The sequence below is a fragment of the Thrips palmi genome, unplaced genomic scaffold (genome assembly GCF_012932325.1).
Source record: "Thrips palmi isolate BJ-2018 unplaced genomic scaffold, TpBJ-2018v1 HiC_scaffold_1, whole genome shotgun sequence".
In the NCBI taxonomy this organism is placed as follows: domain Eukaryota; kingdom Metazoa; phylum Arthropoda; class Insecta; order Thysanoptera; family Thripidae; genus Thrips; species Thrips palmi.
In genome coordinates, this window is record NW_023144620.1 from 697,031 (window position 1) to 713,545 (window position 16,515).

Sequence of the window (16,515 nt, forward strand, 5' to 3'; positions counted from 1 at the left end):
GCAGGCACGTTTTTCACTCAAAGAGGAAAAATACATAAACAGGCTAATTTCACTGTGAGACAGATGTGAGTTAAACGTCCTGGATTAGACACGAAACTTTTATAGTGCGTATTGTAGGGCCGCCGGTGTGGTAGACAATCCAACACCACACCCTGTCATCATGAGGTATTGCTACAGTTTATTATCTATTTCAGTCAGAATATATAGTCTGTAGGGATTGATTTGACTCCTTATAACAGGGCCGGACTGGCCTCGGGTGCCTAGCCCGCAGTTGGAGAGCGGTTCCCTTCCGGGAGCTATGTAAGCCCCGAAATGCGCCCCCCCCTCCCCAACAAAAAAGCCTGATGGCAGACTGGAAGTATAAGCTAGTGTTGTCATTCGGGGCTGTAGCTTAACATAACCTTCGTATCGTAATACTAAATGTGACAGAGCAGAAAAATGGAATTTACTGGGATACATCAGTCATTCAGAAGCGCAGAAAACAAAAAAAAATAGCAGAAAAACTACCGGAAAATTCGGTTAAAATAATGGTTCTGACATGGAAGCGAACGCTACTTTGCCATCACCCGCGCACCATGGCATCGAATGATTTCGGCTCTACTATGGTAAAATTATGTTCCCTGACCTACTATGAACCAAAATCAGCAATGGCGTCCCGTTTTATCTCGTAATAGCTTCACGTTGGCAATTTGAAAAACATACGATTTATCGCCTCGTTGGATGGGCGCTATTTTCACGACATTTTGGAGGGCCTTCCTTTGAAGCCTGATAGGAGCCGTTACAGTCATCGCTCGGACATACACGCTATTTGGAAAGACAAAGAAAGGTTGGAGGAAGATCTACCACGAAATTCAAATCGATTCAATCTCCGTCGGGTCTGCGGTGACCCGTCGAAAAAAATGACCCACAATTGATTCGTGACCCACAATTGATTTTTTACCTTACAGTTGGACTTTCGTCATTTTGAAGTATTTTCCTACGCTGAATCTATTAGAGATATCGACTTATGCTTTTCACCAGTCGACAGGAAATCAAAAGTTCTAGAACGCAGCCAAAAATCTCATTTTATCAAAATTTTGGACTTTCGTAACAAAATTCTGTGTACATGATCAATATTTGTCGCAGACATTACATAACATTTTAATGGATTTGCAATACGATTCTTGTCGCTGACAAATAAGTGGTCCAAAAAGCTATCCATTCCAAGACAAATCTTGTCGCTAAAATAAAAGCATCAAGTGTCGTTGAGTAACGACAAATGTTTTATCAGTGATTATTCTTGTAAATTTTTATTTATTCAGGTCAGGTTTACCAACAAATCTGTTAGAAATGTACCGAAAATGTTGTCTATGAAATTGTGCATATACGATGGACTTTTTATTCGTGGCATATGAACGAATAGAGCATTCTAGTCGTCGCCGATCGAAGAACGTAAAGAAGAACAAAACCGGAAGCCGGGAAGAAACGGAGTAGGTATCAAGCCCGGTTTCAACGAGAAATGTCGACAAATATTTTTATTTCCTGAGTCAAAAAGTGTTCGAATCAAACGAAAGTGCTTTTGGGTGATTCCGTGCGTAGGGGCGGTTTTCTCTACCTTAGAGAGTAAAGTAATCAATCTTGCTTGTTCGGCCGGAATTTGGTCTAGATGGTATCAATTGAACCCCAGGAAGACACTCTGAGCGTGGGCGAGCTAAAAGTTGACTTTCGTTTTCTCCCCCTATAGAATATGACGAAATTTACTGAAAATATGACTGAAATTACGCTTGACGGAAATTACAAACAGGTGTTTCTGGCTCATTGCAACTGCATATCGCCACAGAAATACACCGTAAAAACGGAACCTGGTTTTCCCAGGAACTCCCTGGAAATCGCCTATGCCTTCACCATTGGCTTCCTGGGAAAACCAGGTTCCGTTTTTACCGTGTACGCCATAAGTTTGGCACACTAGTTCGACGTCAAGACACATCTTTTCACGTGTAGGACGTCTTTCAAAACCCAATAGACGAGGAGCGAGAGGGGCATACGGAAATTACACCAATTGTTACAACCCACCGATTTCACACACAACTTCCACTCGCACACTCACCCCCCTCACTTTTTCGCCACACAAACTCGTTCACATGGTAAACAGACCGTGCAGATTCTAAATACGGCGGAGCACAGCCAGCCAGTAAAGAACGTGTCCGGGCTACATACGCGCTGCGCAAAGCCGTTACTGAGAGTCTCTCTCTCTCTCTCTCTCTCTCTCTCTCTCTCTCTCTCTCTAAATACGGCGGTGGTTTTGAGCAGGGAGCACTCCTAGTAGGTTATTTGGTGCTTACTTTGAAACCGCTTAGGTAAAAGTCGGAGTACGGTGGACATTTAGTACACGTTCTGAAAATACAGTTTCAATCAATATACGACCTTTAAATTCAAACAAGATAGTCACTATTAGTTAGAGATTCGATGGGTGTGTGTGAAATTCGAAGATTTGAATGGAACGAAGGGTTATAGAGCCGCAAAGTCGGTGTAAGGTGCAAATGGACATGACGGAACTTACAAAATCGACACTTTTGGCCCCTCTCCAGCGTCACATGTTAGCTTTGAAAGTCCATAGTCAAAGGGAACAAGCTATTCTAGTGCCAAACAAGATTCTTAAGTGTATAAATGGACTGCACTCGAATAAGTTCGCTCTGGGGAGGGTGTGGACACGAAAGCGCCCTCTACGCGCGGAATCACCCTTTTGAAAGAGATTCGACACAAAAACTCAGAAACTAGCCCACTCAGAGAAGTCTGGGAGGTTATGTTGCCGGGGCCAGTTCGCCGGCTTTGTTCTTCTTCTTGTTCTTTGATCGGTGACGACTAGAATACTCTATTTCCAAGTAAGGGAGGGTGGGGAACCATGACCACTGGGGCACCATGACCACCCCCTCCACTGTAAGAAAAAAAGTCGTAAAATTACGAACCATTCTTGTATAGTATTTTCCCTCATTATATTCATAATTTTACGAATAATTTCACGACGAATGATTCATTTTTTTAATGAAACGCTCATTATTTTATGAATGCTTCGTTCGAAAAATGAATAACTCATAAACATCCAAAAACGAATGTTTCATTCCCCAATTTTTACGTAACAGCATCACAAGCCATTCGTAATTTTACGAATGTTTCATTGTATGGATAATTCAGAATGTTACGAATCATTCATAAATTTATGAATGTTTCGTAGATTTTTGTACAAGCCATTCTTGTACGGTATTTGCCCATAGAAAAATCGTAAATTTAGGAATAATTAAACGATGAATGGTTCATTATTTTATGAATGGTTCGTAAAATCTGAATACCTTTCGGGCATTTTCAAGCACTTTTTTCAACAAAATTATGAAAGGTTCATAATTGTTCATTTATGACTTTTTCATAGTGAGCATGAAACGAGCCATTCTTGAAATTACCAAGCATTCATCGCCAAATATGTCGTAAATTTACGACAATTTTTTTCAGTGATCGCTCTCGGGAACTACTTTGCCGACGGCAACCGGTCGACCGGACTTTCGAGAGAATAGGATTGCAACTATTTTCAGCCAGAGTCCTACCTTCTAGCTTCAAGGGTACGACCATAGCACCTCGCCAAAAGTTTTGTTACAGCATTTTGGCTAAATAGGGCGTATTTCAAATCTGGGATTTTTCTTACTCTCACATTGGAGGAAATAAGTTCGATGTCCAAGGTTTTTTTCAAAATGTCGGCTCACCGGCAAAATATCCATTATCACGTTTAATTTTAAGTAGCTTTTTGCTTGCTCGGGGAGCCTTAGAGCCGAAAACTGCATGACCACTTTTTAGTGGGGCACCATGACCATACATACAGTATTTGAGTGTTTTTTTCATTTTTTGTTCTGTTAATGGTTTATTTTCGTCAAAAATTTGCTTTATGCTTCAGAAAATGTATAAGGGTTGAATAATTGCTGCAGAACAGTTTTATCACATATCGTGAAACTCCAGGATGATTAAGAATGGTTCTGAAACTGAGACTTGAAATGGTAGTTTCTCTAGCTCTAAATAAGCTCCAAACCGCAAACGTTGGCCGCGAAGGCGATCCGTGGCTACTTTGCACCAAGACGGCTCTGGCATTATGAGAAACAGCATTTATTTCACTTGTTTGTAGTGTAGTAACCGCAGTAATTTCACTGAAAATCTATCGGCGTGACTTCGTGCCGCTGTAGGGGCGTGAATGAAGTGTCACGCCATTAAACGGCATGACAGAAAAGTCGCCAAAAATCAGCGTGATTCAAAAATTCACGCCAATTTTTGGCGTGAATTTCTTGTCATGCCGCTTTTTGGTATGACATTTCTCATAAAAAGCGTCGTCATTCACGCCAAATGAGGGCGTGACTCACATGTCACGCCGTTTTTCGGCGTGAATTTTGTGTCACGCCAATTAGTGGCGTTACTCTTTGTCACGCCATAATTTGGCTATGTGTCCGACCATTACGTTTTCAGTGTTTCTTCAAATTTACCAAATTGAAATTTGCTTATGAATTTGGATTCGTCTTAGCAAGACAAACATAAAATGTTAACACATGTCTTAGCTTTGGATGTGAAATTTTAAAGCCTTAGAGCGTTAAGGTAAACAATCGATTGTGGGTCACGAATCAATTGTGGGTCATTTTATTCGACGGGTCACCGCAGACCCGACGGAGATTGAATCGATTTGAATTTCGTGGTAGACCTTCCTCCAACCTTTCTTTGTCTTTCCAAATAGCGTGTATGTCCGGGCGATGACTGTAACGGCTCCTATCAGGCTTCAAAGGAAGGCCCTCCAAAATGTCGTGAAAATAGCGCCCATCTAACGAGGCGAAAAATCGTATGTTTTTCAAATTGCCACCGTGAAGCTATTACGAGATAAAACGGGACGCCCTTGCTGATTTTGGTTCAAAGTAGGTCAGGGAACATAATTTTACCATAGTACAGCCGAAATCATTCGATGCCATGGTGCGCGGGTGATGGCAAAGTAGCGTTCGCTTCCATGTCAGAACCAATATTTTAACCGAATTTTCCGGTAGTTTTTCTGCTATTTTTTTTTTGTTTTCTGCGCTTCTGAATGACTGATGTATCCCAGTAAATTCCATTTTTCTGCTCTGTCACATTTAGTATTACGATACGAAGGTTATGTTAAGCTACAGCCCCGAATGACAACACTAGCTTATACTTCCAGTCTGCCATCAGGCTTTTTTGTTGGGGAGGGGGGGGCGCATTTCGGGGCTTACATAGCTCCCGGAAGGGAACCGCTCTCCAACTGCGGGCTAGGCACCCGAGGCCAGTCCGGCCCTGTTATAAGGAGTCAAATCAATCCCTACAGACTATATATTCTGATTGAAATAGATAATAAACTGTAGCAATACCTCATGATGACAGGGTGTGGTGTTGGATTGTCTACCACCCCGGCGGCCCTACAATACGCACTATAAATGTTTCGTGTCTAATCCAGGACGTTTAACTCACATCTGTCTCACAGTGAAATTAGCCTGTTCATGTATTTTTCCTTTTTGAGTGAAAAACGTGTCTGCTTGGTTTATTGAGAACCAGGGACCTTTAATAAATGAAGATAAGAAAATATCTTGCAAAAGTGGTCAATTTACAAGCAAAAAGACGAAATGGCCCACTTGATATGACCCACAATTGATTCATTGTGCTACAGATCCTGCAGTTTTCACGATTCCGAAAAATGAATTCAGAAGTGAATTTCTCTCGTATTTAAGCAAATCATATCCAAATTTGAGCTTCCTACAATGCTGACCCACAACTGGTTCCAAAAATCAATTGTGGGCCAAAACAGACTACTTTTAAAACAGCCACAGCTTAGTAAATAAGGATGATAGACAGGGCTACTATGCTGCAAAACTTAGGCCAAGGACCATAGTTAAAGGCCGCACATGCACTTTTGTCACCAGGTCAGAATGAAAGGCCTTAATTTGGAATTTTCAAAAATGTGACCCACAATTGATTTTTTACCTTAACTGTTTTAAACCGTCCATTTTAAGGCATCTCAGAACGTTTGAAACTTCGAAGGTTTTTAGAGTGTTTTTTAGTTAAGTTGACTGGCCTGATGGTAATGACAGCGATATAAACTATTTCAATGAGAATACGAATACAGGAAGAAAGTACACTTCTTGGGCCAAAAAATTACTATGGTCATGGTGCCCCACGAGGTGGTCATGGTACCCCATATGTGGGGCGCCACTCTGCAAACTGAAATGTGTGCATGGCACGCTCTATTTGGAGCATGCCAAGAAGCACGCTTTAAATTGGAGCGTGCTTGCAGGCACGCTTTAAAAAAGCGTGCTTCTTGGCACGCTCTAAATTAAAGCGTGCCTGCCAGGCACGCTCTATTTTAAAGCGTGCTTAGCAAGCTCACTATAAACTACAGCATGGATGGCAACCACACTCCTGAATGCTCGTAACGGCTTTAATTTTTTAATTATTTAAGAAATATATACTAATGCAAGGTTTCCATTTTATACTTTAAAGAAGTAACATTTCAAGTCTTGTTAGTGCTGAGATGTGTTTTACGTCAACAAAGCTTCTCCGCTATTTTCACAACTATTAATGTATAAAATGGCACTGGTGCAACGAGTTACACCTGGGAGGTTTCTTTCAATAACCATGGAGGAAACAATTAAAACATTTCTCATCCAGAAATACACATACAGTGTATGTTCGACATGACACTAGTTACTCACTCTTTTGACTGCCCAATAATCCATAGCAAAGTAACCTAGCCCTGTTGCTGGGTGGTGAAGGGCGAGGCTGCAGACGCACGGAAGGAACACAGACTCGAGGTAAACTAGCTCCATACGTTTATCTAGCTCATCCAGTCTCATCGTTTTCAATAACTGCGTGCCATAACACAACGCCACCACAAATCGTCAGCACAACGTCCCAAGGAACAGAAAATAGTCACATTGACATCAAGTGACTGAAAAATGACAAAATTTAGTCACTCTCTTGAAAAGTGACATCAGGATGATGTCAATTTGACTCATTACAAACTACGAGCAAAACTAACTTGAATTGCATTATTCCTTTCAAAAAGTCTTACGCCATTTGGAAAAGAGGTAAACTGGCGATAACCTGTGAAGTTAAGATCTTGGAGTACACTTGGTCACGATGACGTCCGTTTGATGTCATCCATGAACGCATTTAAATCAGCAATTGCGGTGAAAAATTCAGACTTCTCTGGTATTCTGGAAAGTCTATCGCGTTCGGGTGATGAAGTGGAAAATACCAGGCATTTTTTCATCCCAAAGAATTGCCGTCACTTTCGAGTCAACTGCCGGGCAGATTCCCGACCGCTGGTCTTAGGGCAGCGGTGAGCAGTCGATCTTTAGATGTCTTCGTGGCGCAGTGGTAAAGAGCTCGCCTCCGAAGCCGAAGACGTGGGTTCGAGTCCGACCGGCCCCGGAGCGACTTTCGACATTAAACGGAGGGAGACACTACTACCACACATAGGCGGGACAACTAAAAAGGGGGATATCAGCCGATGAGTAGAGTCGTATCCTTTATACATTTAATGGATTCGTGACATCATTTGACATCAACTTGACGTCAAAATTCCCTAACTTTGACCGTCGACAATGATGTCATTCTGACAAACAGGATTTTGACCATTCTTTGATATCATTTGACGTCTGGATGACAAATTTCTGTTCGTTGGGACGAAACCAAACTTCACAATTTGCGTCAAGGTTGCCATTTTTAATTTTGTCGTCTGCTTGGGTGGCACTTGTTTTTCCGAGGTGCCAACCTACACATGATTTCAAAAACGATGGCAGTGGATTTGTCAATTTAAAGGTATTGAGTGGCAAAAATCATAATCGAATTTTATTGTGCTTCGTTTATCTGTGTCTGGAATGTTTCTTTATAAAAAGAACGAAGGTGAGAGTTCAGTTTGCGAGCCCACCGGCGCATACGTGTTGCAGCAATTTCTCATAAGAGTGCGTATGAAAAAGTGCTGACTACGCAAGCGCGTTGTGTTGTGTTTCAAATTCAAAATGGCAGCTATGACGCCTGAAATGTGAAGTTTATTTTCGTTGTGCTGGCGATTTGTGGTGACGTGTTATGGGACGCAGTTATTGAAAACGATGAGACTAGAAGAGCTAGATAAACGTATGGAGCTAGTTTACCTCGAGTCTGTGTTCCTTCCGTGCGTCTGCAGCCTCCACCTTCACCACCCAGCAACAGGGCTAGGTTACTTTGCTATGGATTGTTGGGCAGTCAAAAGAGTGAGTAACTAGTGTCATGCCGATCATACACTGTATGTGTATTTCTGGATGAGTAATGTTTTGATTGTTTCCTCCATGGTTATTGAAAGAAACCTCCCAGGTCTAACTCGTTGTACCAGTGCCGTTTCATACATCAATAGTTGTGAAAATAGCGGAGAAGCTTTGTTGACGTAAAATACATCTCAGCACTAACAAGACTTAAAATGTTGCTTCTTTAAAGTATAAAATGGAAACCTTGCAAAAGTACATATTTCTTAAATAATTAAAAAATAAAAGCCATTACGAGCATCAGGAGTGTGGTTGCCGTCCATGCTGTAGTTTATAGTGGGCTAGCTAAGCACGCTTTAAAATAGAGCGTGCCTCTTGGCATGCTCCAAATAGAGCGTGCCATGCACACATTTCAGTTTGCAGAGCATGACCACTTTGCGTTTTATTTTTCAAAGTGTTCGGTGCACTGAAAATCTACCGGCGTGACTTCGTGCCGCTGCAGGGGCGTGAAGAAAGTGTCAGGCCATTAAACGGCATGACACAAAAGTCACGCCAAAAATCGGCGTGACTCAAAAATTCACGCCAATTTTTGGCGTGAATTTCTTGTCATGCCGCTTTTTGGCGTGACTTGCCTCAGAAAACGCGTTGTCAATCACGCCAAATGAGGGCGTGACTCACATGTCACGCCGTTTTTCGGCGTGAATTTCGTGTCACGCCAATTTTTAACGTGACTTTTTGTCACGCCATAATTTGGCCATGTGTCCGACCATTACGTTTTCAGTGTGAGCCTGCCGTGCATTGCAGACAAGTTCCAATGGGTGGAAGAGGTCCTTGGAGGTCCAAAGAATCCCCTCGTGCTATAGCACTTATTTTTTCGAACCACACGGTGAAGTAGAGGGAGGCACAAAAAAAGTGGTCATGGTTCACCACCCTCCCTTATTATTGTTGCGTTAAAACTTCGTATGCTGCGAAGGAAATGTTGCTGCAGCTATGAACAAAAAGTCAATAAGGCTCTGAGAGTGGATTTTGAGCTTCGTGGCAAGCCGTCGTTCCGACACTAACTGGATACGACGGGAATCAGCGGACAGACGAATTGTGATCCAAATGCTATTTTGAACAGATTCCACAAGGTTTCGTACAGCGCTCAATAAGAAAACTGCTATGAATGTTTCTGATATTTTGACTTATGGTTCCAAGTCGCATAAGGTTGCATCCAGTGTTCATCCCTGTTTTCAGCGAAAACAATTCCGGAATCGCTTCTACGTCCTGAACTTATGGAGATACCCCAGACCAATCATCATGAAAAAATTAAATAACAAATAATCTATTAATTTCCTTTTTGGCCGTATGTACAATTTTGTACGTGGCGTTGCATGATTTAAAACCTGTGTAATGTTTTCCATAAAATTGTACCCTTAACTTGCATAAATTTAGGCAATGTTACTCGTAATATTATGCAAATTCCACGTAGGCACACTTCAAACCTAACTGTCTACCTAGTGCACATTTACAACTTCATGGTTGGCAAGTACACATAAACGCATGCTTGGCGCCGTATAACTCCATGCTGAGCATAGGCATTTGAAAGTCTGTGTTTGCCAACCATGCATTTGTAAGCGCACTACGTAGACAGTTAGGTTTGTTGTGTGCACTAAATCGTGCAAGTTACTGGTACAGACTTGTACCTAAACATCTAGTGTGCAGACCTCCGGATGTACTCACTGGACGGCCTTCTGTTCGCGGAGTGTCGGATCGCGCCGGCCGGTTGCTTCGCTGGACGTGCCGGGCCTCCTCTTCGCACCTCGAGCAGACTCGTGAGTGCCGACCGGCTCGGATCTGTTTGGACCGCGACGAGCAACGAGGAAGATGCCGGCAACGTAGCGCGGCTCCCAAAGAGGGGGGGGGAATTGAAGAGGACAGTACCGAGCGCAAAGTGGGCCAGAAGACCGGTGGAGGCGGCCTAAACTCCATACCAAGGGGTTACCCACTCTGGTAATCGTGTCGTGTGTACACTTCGTCCAGTAATCATTGATAATCACAAACCAAAACTGGCTAGTTTCGCCGTCTTTATCGGATTTTGGGGGTTTTTCTTATGAAATTAGGCCAAAATGCTCTTAGCTGGCCAAAATTATGGAGTTTTTTTTAAGTATGTTTGTAGGTAATCACTGGTAATCAGTTATCCTGTGTACACTCCTGAGCTGAGAGGTCAACCCCTTGCTCTAGACGTGTTTGGAGCTACAAAGTCGCCAAACAGGCGCGGATACACGGCTGGAGGGGGGGGGGGCAAAGGGTGTTTTGCCCAGCGTCGGGTGCTATCAAACGTTTAAGATAAAAAAGAAGCTCATAAATAATTTTTTTAAGCCCTTGCAGTCCTTGTCCGTGTCCAGCGGCCCCTGAAAGTAGGCAACCCGCAATGTTTCCTATTCCCATGCATTAGCGAAGGGCATATTCGGGACGCATTGCACTTAAGGTGCAACATGGCTACGGCATGGCATAGCACGCATGGTGCGATATCACAGTGCATTGCACCATTCGTGGTGCGGGTATTCATAGCGTTCGGAATGTCAGTGTCGGTTAATGCCCTAGTGAAGGGCGCGAAATGGTTACGGCATTCCAAGGACACTAAACGATCTACGCCCTTGAATGGCGTGAAAGACTTTGTGCCCGAAGGTGCGTAATTTAGCCTTTGATTTACGAAGTGTAACCGTAGTGGGGAATAGACCGCAGCCGACCGACAGGTCGCCGCGTTGCCATCAGCTGCTCTCAAGGTCCCCGCGCCGCGCGCGCCGCGAACACAGGCGGCGGTTGCGTCCGAAGACTGAGCGCCTCTCCTCACGTGGCGCGGAGGTCACGGCCACAACCGGCGAACCGACCATGCTGACGTCACCGGCGCCAGCCCACTGTTATTCATCGAATGACACGTCGTGTTCGCAAGAAAACTGCAAATCAAGTGGCAAGTTTCCTCGCCGCCACTGCACTACAAAATTCACTGTGTACTTACACTGTAAAAAATTCCGTACTTTTGTACGAAAATGGCACAGAAAAATATAGTACGGAGGTACGGAGAAAAGTACGGAACGTTCCGTACTTCCTCCATATGAACCCATGTAAATGGGCACGGAAAAAAAGTACGGAACGTTCCGTAGTTGGCAAGTACGGACGGTCCAGGCAAATTATTGACCTGACATGTTCCGTACTTTTTCCGTGGGTGCGTTCCACGTCAAACCATCATGGTCCAAAACGTACTTGCTCAGATCCGGCCCCCAATTTTTTATCTGGTAGTGTACCACCCAAAGACCACTCTCATAAATTTTTTTGAAAAAAAAAAATTCAGAACTTTGGCCACAGTAATTTTTTGAAACTTCAAAAAAAAAAAAATTATTTTTTTTTAGTTTTTTTTTTAAATTGTGTATCTAGATGCTCAAATGGGTTGAAAACAGTAAAGGGCAACATAAAATAGTGAAAAAAAATATTGGGACCCCCAGCCCTTACCAGAAACACAGTATACGATTAAAAAAACCACGGTTTCTTGAATTCCCAAAATACGCCGTCTCACTTTTGAACCATATTGGCATCAAAGGACCCCAATGAGGTACTCTAACTGTCACTAAAAAATTAGGGACGGCAATCCATAAACACCAGAAATATTGTCAAAAAACTCTAAAAGTTATCGAAGGTTATCGAAGCTTTTCCCCCCAAAATTGTCCAAATGGGACCTATATTGGTTCCGCTGAGGCACTGTGCATTGAAATACTATTCAATTGTCTATCTTAACACCATGGAAGATGTGAGAGAGGTAAAGGTCAGCATTACAAGAGTTTTGGAATTACACGGCAATAAGGTTTTTAATTTTAATAACCAAATGCGACAAAATGCATTGTTTGGCAGTCGCCAACTGAAGCTCATTGATTGGTGGAGTCCGACGTGGTGATGAGAGACAAATTTTCTAAGAAAATGTACTGCTTTTTGGGGGGGGTCTATTTAACTGCTTTTGACACTATATTTAAGCAACTATTACGTCGTGCTACGTGAAGTGCCAAAAACACGAAAAGTCAAAGTCGAATTTCGCGTTCCTATTGAAGCAGAGGACCGATTTAGAGCGTGCCCTTGCGATCCCGCATAGTCCCAGTGCGATTGGCGACGATGACTTTTGAGGAGATTCTTTAGCGTCGTGCTACGTGAAGTGCCGAAAACACGAAAAGTCAAAGTCGAATTCCGCGTTCCTATTGAAGCAGAGGGCGATTTAGAGCGTGCCCTTGCGATCCCGCATAGCCCCAGTGCGATTGGCGACGATGTCTTTTGAGGAGATTCTTTAGCGTCGTGCTACGTGAAGTGCCGACAACACGGAAAGTCAAAGTCGAATTTCGCGTTTCTATTGAAGCAGAGGACCGATTTCAAGCGTGCCCTTGCGATCCCGCATAGTCCCAGTGCGATTGGCGACGATGACTTTTGAGGAGATTCTTTAGCGTCGTGCTACGTGAAGTGCCGAAAACACGAAAAGTCAAAGTCGAATTTCTCGTCCAATTGAAGCAGAGGACCGATTTAGAGCGTGCCCTTGCGATCCCGCATAGTCCCAGTGCGATTGGCGACGATGACTTTTGAGGAGCTTCTTTAGCGTCGTGCTACGTGAAGTGCCTAAAACACGAAAAGTCAAAGTCGAATTTCGCGTTCCTATTGAAGCAGAGGACCGATTTAGAGCGTGCCCTTGCGATCCCGCATAGTCCCAGTGCGATTGGCGACGATGACTTTTGAGGAGCTTCTTTAGCGTCGTGCTACGTGAAGTGCCGAAAACACGAAAAGTCAAAGTCAAATTTCGCGTTCCTATTGAAGCAGAGGACCGATTTAGAGCGTGCCCTTGCGATCCCGCATAGTCCCTGTGCGATTGGCGACGATGACTTTTGCGGAGATTCGTTAGCGTCGTGCTACGTGAAGTGCCAAAAACACGAAAAGTCAAAGTCGGATTTCGCGTTCCTATTGAAGCAGAGGACCGTTTTAGAGCGTGCCCTTGCGATCCCGCATAGTCCCTGTGCGATTGGCGACGATGACTTTTGCGGAGATTCGTTAGCGTCGTGCTACGTGAAGTGCCGAAAACACGTAAAGTCAAAGTCGTATTTCGCGTTTCTATTAAAGCAGAGGACCGATTTAGAGCGTGCCCTTGCGGTCCCGCATAGTCCCAGTGCGATTGGCGACGATGTCTGTTGAGGAGATTCTTTAGCGTCGTGCTACGTGAAGTGCCGAAAACACGAAAAGTCAAAGTCGAATTTCGCGTTTCAATTGAAGCAGAGGACCAATTAAGAGCGTGCCCTCGCGATCCCGCATAGTCCCAGTGCGATTGGCGACGATGACTTTTGAGGAGATTCTTTAGCGTCGTGCTACGTGAAGTGCCGAAAACACGAAAAGTCAAAGTCGAATTTCGCGTTTCTATTGAAGCAGAGGACCGATTTAGAGCGTGCCCTTGCGATCGCGCATAGACCCTATGCGATTGGCGACGATGACTTTTGCGGAGATTCGTTAGCGTCGTGCTAAGGTGAAAAATCAATTGTGGGTCACATTTTTGAAAATTCCAAATTAAGGCCTTTAATTCTGACCTGGTGACAAAAAAGCATGTGCGGCCTTTAACTATGGTCCTTGGCCTAAGTTTTGCAGCATAGTAGCCCTGTCTATCATCCTTATTTACTAAGCTGTGGCTGTTTTAAAAGTAGTCTGTTTTGGCCCACAATTGATTTTTGGAACCAGTTGTGGGTCAGCATTGTAGGAAGCTCAAATTTGGATATGATTTGCTTAAATACGAGAGAAATTCACTTCTGAATTTATTTTTCGGAATCGTGAAAACTGCAGGATCTGTAGCACAATGAATCAATTGTGGGTCATATCAATTGTGGGCCATTTCGTCTTTTTGCTTGTAAATTGACCACTTTTGCAAGATATTTCTTATCTTCATTTATTAAAGGTCCCTGGTTCTCAATAAACCAAGCAGGCACGTTTTCACTCAAAGAGGAAAAATACATAAACAGGCTAATTTCACTGTGAGACAGATGTGAGTTAAACGTCCGGATTAGACGCGAAATTTTTATAGTGCGTATTGTAGGGCCGCCGGTGTGGTAGACAATCCAACACACACCCTGTCATCATGAGGTATTGCTACAGTTTATTATCTATTTCAGTCAGAATATATGTCTGTAGGGATTGATTTGAATCCTTAAACAGGGCCGGACTGGCCTCGGGTGCCTACCCCGCAGTTGGAGAGGGGTTTCCCCTTCCGAGAGCTATGTAAGCCCCGAAATGCGCCCCCTCCCTCCCCAACAAAAAAGCCTGATGGCAGACTGGAAGATAAGCTAGTGTTGTCATTCGGGGCTGTAGCTTAACATAACCTTCGTATCGTAATACTAAATGTGACTGAGCAGAAAAATGGAATTTACTGTGATACATCAGTCATTCAGAAGCGCAAAAAAACAGAAAAAAATAGCAGAAAAACTACCGGAAAATTCGTTTAAAATAATGGTTCTGACATGGAAGCGAACGCTACTTTGCCATCACCCGCGCACCATGGCATCGAATGATTTCGGCGTTCTATGGTAAAATTATGTTCCCTGACCTACTATGAACCAAAATCAGCAAGGGCGCCCGTTTTATCTCGTAATAGCTTCACGGTGGAAATTTTGAAAAACATGCGATTTTTCGCCTCGTTGGATGGGCGCTATTTTCACGACATTTTGAAGGGCCTTCCTTTGAAGCTGATAGGAGCCGTTACAGTCGTCGCTCGGACATACACGCTATTTGGGAAGACGAAGAAAGGTTGGAGGAAGGTCTACCACGAAATTCAAATCGATTCAATTCCGTGGGCTGCGGTGACCCGTCGAAAAAAATGACCCACAATTGATTCGTGACCCACAATTGATTTTTTACCTTACGTGAAGTGCCGAAAACACGTAAAGTCAAAGTCGAATTTCGCGTTTCTATTGAAGCAGAGGACTGATTTAGACCCGTGTGAGACAGCTCGGCTGAAAGCGAGCTGAACCGCGCCTGAATTTTAAGACGCGATTCAGTCGCCAGTCAGTCGCCAGTCAGGCCGCAGTCAGGCGGTGTTCAGGCCGATTTGCATGCACGCGAGGTCTTAACGTCGCCTGACCAGCGCCTGAGTGGTGCCTGACTGTGGACTGAAAATCGACTGAATTCCAACTGAAACTCGTCTCGTATTCAGATCGAGTTCAGGCCGCGTTCAGGCCGTTTTCAGGGCGCTTGGCGAAGGCTCGAAAGTAAGAGAAATTCACGAGGACGATTAGACAGGCCTGCCCGGCTGACTGAATCCTATCTGAACCCGTTCAGGCCGCATTCAGTCGGGCAGCAAGAGGGCCGCTCGCCACGGCCGGTTGCATACCTTTCGGCGCTTGCGTTCAGGGCGGCGAGCAAGATTGGTTGCCTACCCTCGCGGCGGTCACTCACCACGGAGCGTGGCCGGCTGTTACTTGTTTCGCTTTGGGTGTTGCGTTAAAATTCCATGACAGGAGGGGAAGTAAGAAAAGCTGTTGTGTCACTCCATCTCTAATTTATTGAGCGGGTCAACGAGAAATTTTGTCCCGCGAACATCCAAGCACCATGTCATACAGATTATATTTGGTACAGGCACAAGCTCAGTTACATTCTTAACATTAGTGAATTCAAAATATCTCCGCATATCTTCAACTGGAAGATTGTCAGATTTTGACACATAAGCGTAGTATTCTGGTGGATCAACACATACTTTTAAAAAGCTCAATAATTTACCATGACACACAATAACTCCAGATAAGTATTTACAATAACAAGAAATTCTTGAACCTTGGGAAGAACAGACAAAGAGAGTGCCATTTTAAAGACACGTGGAAATGTACAAAATTTGACTTCATATCCCCCGAACAGTACAAGAAGTTGTTCTTTTATGTCGTCATGGTGCACATTTGCATAATCAAAAGTTCCTACAACATGCATGTAGTCACCAATTTTTTCATTCAAGGACAAATGCTTGCGAGAAACTATCTTGTTACAGAACATTTTAACTTCTTGGCAGTTGACACTTGCTATCAGGAGAGGAAGTTTTGTAACTACATGAAGATTAGAAAAAATTTGTTTTGTTGCATGTGTTGTACCATGGGCCAAATCTACAAGTTTTCCATTCAAATCTTCCAATTTGAAACAGTGCGTGATACATAGATTTCCACACTCCAAAACAGAAGTTGCAAAATGTCGCAGTAGGTGGATGTTTGCTGACATGTTGGGTAAACCGTAC

General features: G+C 43.7%; 1 protein-coding gene across 2 annotated transcripts in view; it reads right to left on the reverse strand.

Moving 5' to 3' along the window:
* Nucleotides 1–10,096, reverse strand: part of LOC117638929 (pregnancy zone protein-like) — a 77,726-nt gene extending 67,630 nt beyond the window's left edge. For both annotated transcript variants that reach the window (XM_034374165.1, XM_034374156.1), the window contains exon 1: nt 9,972–10,096. The gene's annotated coding sequence lies outside the window, so the exon portion shown is untranslated. The remainder of the gene's footprint in view (nt 1–9,971) is intronic.
* Between the last annotated feature and the right edge of the window lie 6,419 nt (nt 10,097–16,515).